The 10711-nt window shown below is 29.0% G+C and overlaps 1 protein-coding gene across 1 annotated transcript in view; it reads right to left on the bottom strand.

Annotated features, from left to right (window-relative positions):
* The window catches only part of LOC100569852 (esterase E4), a 111322-nt gene that overhangs the window by 33842 nt on the left and 66769 nt on the right, over window positions 1–10711 (bottom strand). The gene's annotated exons all lie outside the window — the stretch shown is intronic.

Genomic DNA, 10711 nt, shown 5'->3' with positions numbered 1-10711 from the left:
TTATAATTGTCGATGTCGCGATTTTTCGATTAACCGGGCTGACACTGAGCGGTGCTCTAGGTATGTGCCTCATCATCACCATGGCCACAAGCTTTTATAGTAATTCATACCAGACTCGACTCGTCTTATCGCACATACTGTTTGCTCGGTAGAAGTGTAATAAAAAAAAAATTCCGTCCGATATTCGCTACCCAGTGCACTTAAATCAATCCTTTAATCGCACGCACATAATAAAATTATAACTATTGCACTTGGACGACGTCAGATCGAGGCTTATCAACGAGAAAATTGTATCGAAGCACTGCTTCGTCACCTACGCTCCGATCGTCGTAAATCATTCGCCTGGCGCAGTCGTCGGCCCAGTGGCGCCGAGTCCTATGCTTAGGTCAGGCCAGTGTTTGGCAAGTCCCTTAAAAAAAGAATTCGTTCCTTTGTCGTTCCTTTGGAAAATGAACGAGTTCTTTTTTTAGTTCCAAACAAAATAAAAATTCTTACTTAATCATTAATGTTTTTTTTTTCATATGCATAGGTACTTCTTTAGTTTTTAATTCTAATATAATATACAAGTACGTTCATATTTTATAATTCTATTTTGAGGTTTTCTTTAAAATTAAATTGTTGGCCAACGTATATCGATTGTATAACGTCGATAGTCGATAATGATCACTAATTAGCAATATACATTAAACACTTTAAGAAAAATATATCTTAATTTCAATTATTTACATACTTGTCTGTATAAATTATTGGAACTAGAAAGGAACGAACAATTTTGTTATTTTTCCTTTAAATTAAAACTAGTTTATTTTCTCGTTCTTTTTTTATAAACAGGAGTTCGTTCCAGGAATCCGTTCCTTTTGGAACTCGTTCCTTCCAAACACTGGAAGGGGGGCCGGCGATCAAAGGAGGGCTTGCAATATATTAATCAACATAATAAACTATACCTACTTGGTTACTTGATGAAAATAAGAGATATATATATAAATACTTATTTATTTAGGTACCTAGTTCGTAAATCAGGGACTTCTCTATCTCAGTTGAATGCTAATAGCCACAGAAATTAAAACACCGTAGTTTCATTGTTTAATAATACATTTTCATAATATGTCAAATCAAATGATTACTCACTTTAGAGGTGGACTGGCCCGGTGGGACAGTGGGAAATGCTAAGTATATACATTCGTAAACGCGCGTATTACATGTCGTTAAGAATTATTTAATAATCGTGATGTAAAATAAACTATTTGCAAGATATTTAAATAGATATAGTCAATGTCAACGTAGGTTTGTCACCTAACTTAGGCATACTTTTAAATTTTAATCTGAGTTAATTACAGATTTCCAATATTATTATAACAAGAATCAAATACCATTAGGTATTACCTTAGTCCGTAGCCACCTAATAAAGATTCCATATTAATTTGTAATAATGGATGATAGGAATTTATGATAGGAGAATCACGAAATAAAATGTAAATGTCCAACACTAAAAAATACGAAGGATTGTGAATTTCAACTCCTAAATTCATACTTTGCAAGCGATACCTACCAATATAGGGAAGGAAACTATATGGTTCAAATTTCAAGTTTTAATACACCTATATCAATATATTATCATATACAAATATTGTTATCATACCAATTTTTATAACGGGTCATTATAATATTATACATTTTGTAGCTTTATTTAATCGTTGTTATGGGAGGTAATAAATTACTGTCATAATGTGAGTACATATTACAGATATCTGTACATGCATTATTTGAATAATTAGCTCTCATTATTAAACTTTTATTGATGCTTAACGACAAACCATGCCTACCGGCCACCGCGATACCTGTAATTATTTTATTATACGTTTCTTATTTTGGAAATCTATTGTTGCGTTACCTAATGGATATTGTGATATGATTAATTTGAAAATTATTAACAATACTATAGATAAGTATGGTACCTATAATATGTATGTCTGATATCTAGACTGACAAACCGTCTCCGCTCAGAATCGTTTTTCTCGTACAATGAAATTATATCATTGAATTCAAATTTAATACTATACATTATACAGTGACCCACTTGTAACCTACTGTACCGCAGAGCGACATCCACTTACCCGCCTTTTTTTTTACTTAGTTCATACCACGACCGTGTCACTGGATTATCATAAAGGTACCGTATCTATATACCACTTATACCACCATTGATTACAAATAATAAATACACTTGTAGGCATTGGCGAAATTTGGGGGTTGCTATGTACCCCCAAAATTCATATTTGCACCCCTAAATGTTTGATACCATCATCGAATTTTTATTGACTATAATAATATTATGCCATATGTATTTGGAAACAATTATTTCTAAGACCTTATAATTTTCATATAATCATAATAATAATAATAATATCACTTATCAGAACAATAATTTAGATAATAATGTATTGTGTTATAAGTAATTGTTTATATTAAGGTTAATGCGAAGGTGTATGAATGATGGGAGGTGTAGGGGGCGAAACCCCCCACTGATCACTTTAGTCGACATAATTCTAGCACCTCCATAAATTTAACCCAAATTAATAATAATTTAATATTAGAACTGATCGGTGTAAACTTTAGATATTAAGATATTATGAACTCACCACCTTCAACACAAGCAATTGCTTAAAGAAGGTGTCAAACAAATGTATATCGCTTTATTGTACTTATTCACTGTTTGTTTGTAAATAAATAATAATAATAATAATAATAATAATAAAAAAATTGCGCCTATGCTTGTAGGTATTTATAATACGTTTCTTATTTTGGAAATCTAATACTAAACTAGTTAAATTTTATCTTTTAATTATCATAATAGGTTAATCAATATATTATAATCAAAACCCTGTATGGACTATACAATCTTGGTTATTTTGTTGTAATTTAAAAATATAATTCGTGGGTATATAGTGGGTACTTACTTCAAACTTTTAAAGTATAGGTATTATATTTTCAATATACAATGGTTTTATATCAATGGGATTTATAAATGAAAAATCATAACAGTAAAATGTGTTTTTTATTTAAATTTAAAATACAGTTGTACTTACCTATTCAAAAAAAAAAAAAAAATTTGAATATAACGGCGGAATCAAACAATTTAAACTGACTTTTCGGAGTATGACAACTACAAGTATCGCGTGTAGCTCAAACGATTATATATATCGGTATATATTTGATTCAAACAACTAGGCACCATGCTATAAGGAACACAAATCTCGACCAATAACATTCAAGGACAATCGTGTTTATCTACTACTATTACTATTATTGTCTATTATTATGAATTAAAATAATTAAATATAATTTTATTTTAGCTTCAACAAATGAATTGCTCAATTACACATGTTAAAAATGCAAAAAATTAATTCCAAGTCCATGATCAAAAACAGTTAAAACAATATATTTCAATTTTTAGTGATCTTATCGTACAGACTTCGGACGTTCCAACTTTGCGCAAATTTCCTAAAATGATGTCTCATTTGCGTACATTTTTACAACTTGTTTGCGCATAAATTATGTCCCGTTAGCGCACAGGTTATACCCTATATAGTAGATACATTCTCATTATTAAAATGCCTAACTATAGAAAGCTTCAGCCACTACGTTCGTTGTATTCATAGAGTTGGTTTCAGATCCCACAGGAATGGATTGAAGTTTAAATTATACCTATACGTAAAATATATTAAAATATATGATGCAAAAACATAATCAGAGAAGTATAATCCCATCAGGATCGGGTAGAGCAATGCTATTCAGTTAGCAAAATATGGTATCTTTATGAATTCTGGTGGCAAATATAGAGCAAACCGAAAAAACATTTAAAGCACTTACCAACCTTGGATAATAATTATTTTTTACTAATTTGTACTCGACAAAACCAATAGGTCGTGTTAAATGCAATGCAGGTACGACATACAATAATTTTTACATAGAGGAAAAACCTTTAAAATTGAGTTATTAGCATTTTTTTCATAGTCGAACTGGATTTACAGATACATGTTTAGATATACGTTTATATATTACCATTAAGTATATTCTATACTCAATGATATTACGTTACCCATATAGTTGTATACGCCAAAGTATATTATGTTTCTTTTCTAATATATGAAATAATACTGTTTACCGACACGTAAAAATCATAATCGAGAATTTGAATAGTAAACAGCTGAGTAAATAAAGTCGGGCACTCAGGCTATAGGAAAATGAAATTTTGCATACCACACGTAGCCCGACGTAGGTAGGTATATCGAGATTGCAATCCCGGATTCCAAAAAGCCCCGGGAATCCCGTCCAATTTTTAAATTTCCAAATGTAACACGTATATTAACGCAGCATATTGCGGAAACGAGTGGTTAATTATATGCACAAACGCATTCCGGGTTTTTAATCGTAAATTTAAAAATGTTAAGCTAATAGTATTGTAGCATTAGCATATTATATACCTAATTGTAAAGTGAATGTACACTGTATACATTATTAATAAATACCTATCAATAACATCTGTCCCTGAAATCTTTCTTTTCCACCATATACTAATCTTTAGATATTGCAAACAAGTACATATATACGAATATCTTTCCATAACTAACCTAACCTGTTGGCCATTAAACTCACAGTTATTTATAAAATTGCCAAATAACTTAAGAGTCCCGGTGCTAATGTAATTTTGTACAAAAAAATACGCTTTACAGGAATAATGATCCTGTTCTGTAGAAACAACCAAATTTGATAGCTTATTTTTTAACTAATGGAGGGTAATATTCTACAGGCCACATCGAACTCCGTTTTTCAATATTTTAATCTCAAACTTTATAATATGTCAACAAAAATAATACAATTTTAAGCGTTTTTTTTTACAAATGATACTATACTATTATATGAAATAAAATAATAATCTGAGTACGATGCGTTTTTTTCTTGTGTCTGTCGTCGCCTTTTAAATCAGAAAAAACGAATCAATATTCAACTTTAAGGTATTATGGTTTCTGCAGTTAGCCAAATAGATCTATATGTAGTTGGTACTTTGGGTGGTAAAAATAAGAAGATGTTTAGTATGAATATGTATAATATATAAGCAGAATAAACTAAGTCAAAAGGCATGATAATCAAAGACAAGATTTTTTATAAATTTTTTTCACAGAAATTATAAAAATATTAAAAATACATAATAATAATAGGTACCTAACTACTTGTTTTTATATAAATACGTCAAAACCACAAAATTTTGTAAATTATTTTATAGTTAAAAATGTATTAAATGTTTAATTTTATGTTCTGAGCTCGTATTGATTTTACAACGATAAACAATTATTTTTCGGTCAAAAAGTTAACTTATGAGTTCCTCATAATAGTTTGTTCTTTTAAGACTGTATACAAAAACTTATTAATATCAAAAATACATAATAATAATATGCAAACATTTTTTTACTAACATTTAAAATTAAAATGGGACTATAAGTTCCCACAGAAGTCTTAAGTACGGGTCCCTAGCGGCCTAGCCCACAAAATTATAAAGTGTCCGAGTATACAATAATTGTAAAATACATTTTCAATAATTGTTGAATTAAAATGCATTACAAAAAATATTTTGTGCAAAAACATTTAATTAAATTCATATGATCTTACAAACTTATTATCATAACTTGGAACGATCATAATTCATAAATCATAATCAATGCAATATATTGATAATTACCGGCATTGTTTATTTCAGCAGTCGTCCGCGTCACGTCACGCGTCGCCTCGGTTTCGATGAAATTGAGTACCTAATAATATGGTATTTTTTAACTAATAATGATTTGTGAAGGTTTTTACTGTTAATGTCTCCAAAATCGGTAGTTGCCATAATCGACGAATTGTATGTATTTTGGTTTTTCGCCGCATTGAGTGCTTAAAATCAAGCAGTATACATTTTATTATTATGTCTAAATAGTACTTAAAAATAATTAATTAATAATTACTCATTTCTGATTTATATTTATATGAACTCTACAGCTGCTATTATTCAGTATACACTGCAACGATAGCGATAACGCCGGTAAAATTTGTAAAAATCATATGCCCTTATAAAAAAATATTAAATTTAAAGCAGCTATCAGACTAAACTTTATTTTTATTAAACTTACAAATGTTTTAATTTGAAAAGTATTTAGTGAAGCGATTATACAAAATAGTACAAAAGTCAAAAGATAGAAAAATCTCAAAGTATGAACATTATTGAACAACTCTACAGTCTACAAACAACAATACAAAATCCAATTGTAAATTATTACCTATTTTTTGCGAATTGATAAATTATCCTACTTTATCTATAGGTATCTTATATTCATAGAAAATATTAGAAATTAGAAATGTCCCGATGGATATGCATAAGAGCGAGACCGTAACAAGACGTAAAAATGATGTGTCCTGCAGTATTCATATAAAAAAAAATGTTGGATCCCCCGAAATATGTTTTCAATTACCATATATTTTTAAGCCGTCGTAGTGTTGAAAAGGATCTTTCTGAGGTTTCTGATTCACAGACAAGCATTGAAACAGTAAATTACTCTGAAATGTAAACACGAAAGTCGTCAAACATAATATTAACAATAATAAATTAACCAAATTGAATTATAAATAGAGAACCCGAGAGTCCCTGTTTGAAAACCACGTATGCAGTGGCGTAAATAGTGTTTGAAATTTGGGGGGGCCTCAGATCCATACTTGAACTCTAGTGATGCTTTTAAATTATAGTAGTGAAATTATAGTTTTTGGGGGGCAATAGAAACTCTAAGGGGGGATTAAGCCCCCAGCTCCCCCCTATTTGCACTTATGCACGTATGTAATACGTACTAACGTCTAGCGTACTAGGTACACGAAAATATAAGATAACGACTATAAAACGAGAACTTACAACGATATCGAGTATATTAATATTTAATATAATATAACAGCGGTCTTAACCTTTTGTAGATCAAGAACTCCTGATGAAAGATTTTTAGAAATCGTAGACCCCCTTACCAAATTTTTTGAATACCTTTTTTTTTTACAAAACACCTAATATTATCATAATAACCGTTGTAATATAATATTATAATATAGGTACCCTAAAAACAAAATCTTATACTAATATATTAAATTAAATTGTATAGTTGATCTTGGTACCTATCATTCCCTTGTTCTTTTTATTTATTTTTTGGAATATGAGGGGCATGATCCTTGCCCCACCCCCTCCTTAAGCCCCCACTGATTAGACTAATTGCAACTTGTAAACAATTTTAACATTGATAGAATTTTTACTAATTTTGTTGATTCTTTTAATGTATACCTTAGTAATTTGATCACTTAAATTTAAATGGAACCTTACACAAATTATGGACTGCAGTATATATTGTATACATTATACATAGGTAGTTATTTTTATGTATTTCCATATACCTACTTAATGTAATCGGCCTCGTCCGTTAAATATAACAATTAATAAATAAATACCCATATAATATAGTGTAATTATTATCGTCTACAAACAATTAGGATATAATTAATACTAAATAATATGTACTTTTTATCTCAATGTTACAAATTAATAAAAAAATATACTATAAGATAACAAGATTTAAGTAGGTATCGCACTTTATATTCCTTTAATATCTTTGGTTCCACCATCATATACTGGAAGTATGAATTTGTTACGGTGACGATTATAAACAACAATCGAAATTTCGATTGTGAAGTTGCATTACCATGCCGTATTATAAGTTATAACTACCTTGGATATAATATGAAAAAGCATGAAGTCATGACCATTATATTGAAAATATTATTAAGTTTAAATATCATTTGCCATTTAGTATAGTACCTAATTTAGTAATACAATTATAATTTATAAATATATAATAGCATCAATTATGTTTGGTTGTTACTTAACCTGTAAATTAAAAAAAAAACAATGTTTGTATTGACTTATTCATTTTGTGATGATATGCTCATACACCATTATAATAAATAAACTAAAAAATAAAAAAATGAAAATAGCAAATTACGAGAAGAGATAGAAAATTTAGAAAAAATTATAGGTATATTAAAACTATCTCAGATAAACAATGATAATAACTATCAAAACAATTTTACTAAATATGACCCAATTCTTAGATATAACGAAAATGACAGTAATTATAACAATAATAGTAATAATAATAATTCAACACACACAAAACAATGCTCGATATGCTTGAAGAATAACCACACCGAATATGAATGTTACTTTAAAAATAAACCTAAATACCTAATATAATAATATATTAATATGTCAATTATGCAATAAATTTGGACGTTCCGCGATCACTTGTCGTTCAAGTTCAACCAACAAGTCAAAAAAAATAAATACAGGGTTAAACTCATCTGATAATTTCTCATCTTTAAATACAGAAATACGGAATCAAAATAGAAATAAAATTAACTGTATGCCCGATGCTCTTTATATTGAAGCTCAATTTAATGATATTACCTTATACCAATAACAATTGACCCCGGCAAATATATGTATAAGAATTACTACCCAGTGACCATAGGCGCAAATAGCGTTTGAGATTTGGGGGGGGGGGGCTAATAAGGTTAATAGGGCCTTACTTTGATAATATTGAATAAGCTTAAAACAAAATGTAGGAAATGTTTGGGGGGGACTTAGCCCCTAAAGCCCCCCCCCCCTATTTGCGCCTATGCCAGTGACTACAGTAACACCAAGTACACTACATCTATCAGGACCGGATAATAAACCACTATGTGTGGCAGGTACAACCAAAATTAAAATCGAAATCAACAATAACTAGGTACTTCAATGTTGACGCTCACGCAGTAAAACGATTAAGCTGCAGCGTGATCATACTTGGAAATGACTTCTTGATCAAAAATAATGCCCTAATTGATTTCAAAGGCAGTAACATTATTTTAGGTAATACTGTATATTATATTCAATTAAAAATAAACAATATAAACGCGCTAAATAGTGTGAATAACAACAACAATATTATAGAATTAAAAGATTGCATATTTAATTGCCCAGATAACTTTGCTATAGGTCACTGTATATCTACAGACCTCAAAATGAATAAGGGGATAACAAATTTAATATCCAAAGTATATGGTGATACTAAGCCAAAACTTGCGTTACAAGAAATAAATGTGGGAGAAACGATACCTATAGGCTATAATCAATAACTATAAAACTATATTATGTAACTTGATAACAAAATATTTACACTATCATACGCCCAAATACAAGAATCTTTAATCATCAATATTCACAATCTAAAAGTTGAAGCTATAAAATTAAGCATTAAAAAAATTGCATTACCCACCTTGGCTTCAGGGATAGACATATTAAATTGATCTATAGTAACACAATTAATATACTCAGAATTTCAAGATACTAATATTGTAATACATAATATACATTATATACCGCATAAAGATGAACAAAACATAACACAGAATTGGATATCAAAAGAACGCGCTAACATAATAAATAACATTCAAAGATTTTTTAATGATAATAATAATAATAAAAATAAAAATGATACAAAAATAAAAAACATGGTACATCCTAAAAATCAAAATTAAAACGCCCTCAACGATGGGAATATTATTGTGGACTGTATACCGTTACAACAAAAAGGTCCGATAAAATTCCCAACAATATATAGGTAGTTCACATACAAGAAATACCGACACTTTCTTCATTGATACGTGTTATAAAACTTAAAGATACAAACGATGATAAAAACACAGCGATTCTATTCTATAATAATGCATTAATGATTTAAAAATATTTCATGATAATACACATTACACACAAATGAAAATAGTTGGTACTTGGTGACGAGGATAGTATTTTAAATGTTATAAATTATAACTTATAATTAGGGCTCAGAAGTTGTGGGGCTGTAGGAGCAGTAACGGATCTATTTATTCATGTAATTATTTATTTATTGACATTGGTATATATATAATATATATAATTCATTCATTCATTTTATAAAAATAATAGGTACATATTATTTTTTGGGACCCCCCAACATTTTTTTTTTGAAAATTCACCACTTTGGTAAGAGTTGTTATTCTATATTATGCTCTCGATTTATAGAACATTAAGTTAAAAAAAGGCGGGTAAGTCGTGGATGTCGCTCTGCTGTACAGTAGGTTACAAGTGGGTTACTGTAATGGATGGAATTAAATTTGAATCCAATGATATTATATCATTGTATACGAAAAACGATTCTGAACGGAGATGATTTGTCAATCTAGGATATATTATTTTTAAAGAAAAACTTATGGAGAACCTTGTACCAAATTTTAAAAACTTAGTTATAAAAGAAAAAATTTTTACGATTTTTCAACCACTAAATTACTTGCAAATTTTCGCAATTTTGACATATTTCGTATAAATTTGAACTTTAAATGCTTATAAATAAAAATTGTGACAATGTATTCCTTTTATTTTGCAACTGCTATTGTAAAAATATGTTAGGAGCCTTGTATTAAATTTCCAAATCTTAGAATTAAAAAGAAAAACTTTTATGAATTTCTGTTTAAGATTATTTGAACATTGCCGTAATTTTTACGTATTTAGTCAAAATTTGAACTTTAAATGCTTATAAAAAAAAATTGTGCCTATGTATTTTTATAATTT

The sequence above is a fragment of the Acyrthosiphon pisum genome, chromosome A3 (genome assembly GCF_005508785.2).
Source record: "Acyrthosiphon pisum isolate AL4f chromosome A3, pea_aphid_22Mar2018_4r6ur, whole genome shotgun sequence".
NCBI classification, from domain to species: domain Eukaryota; kingdom Metazoa; phylum Arthropoda; class Insecta; order Hemiptera; family Aphididae; genus Acyrthosiphon; species Acyrthosiphon pisum.
This window is presented reverse-complemented; position numbering and strand designations above follow the sequence as displayed.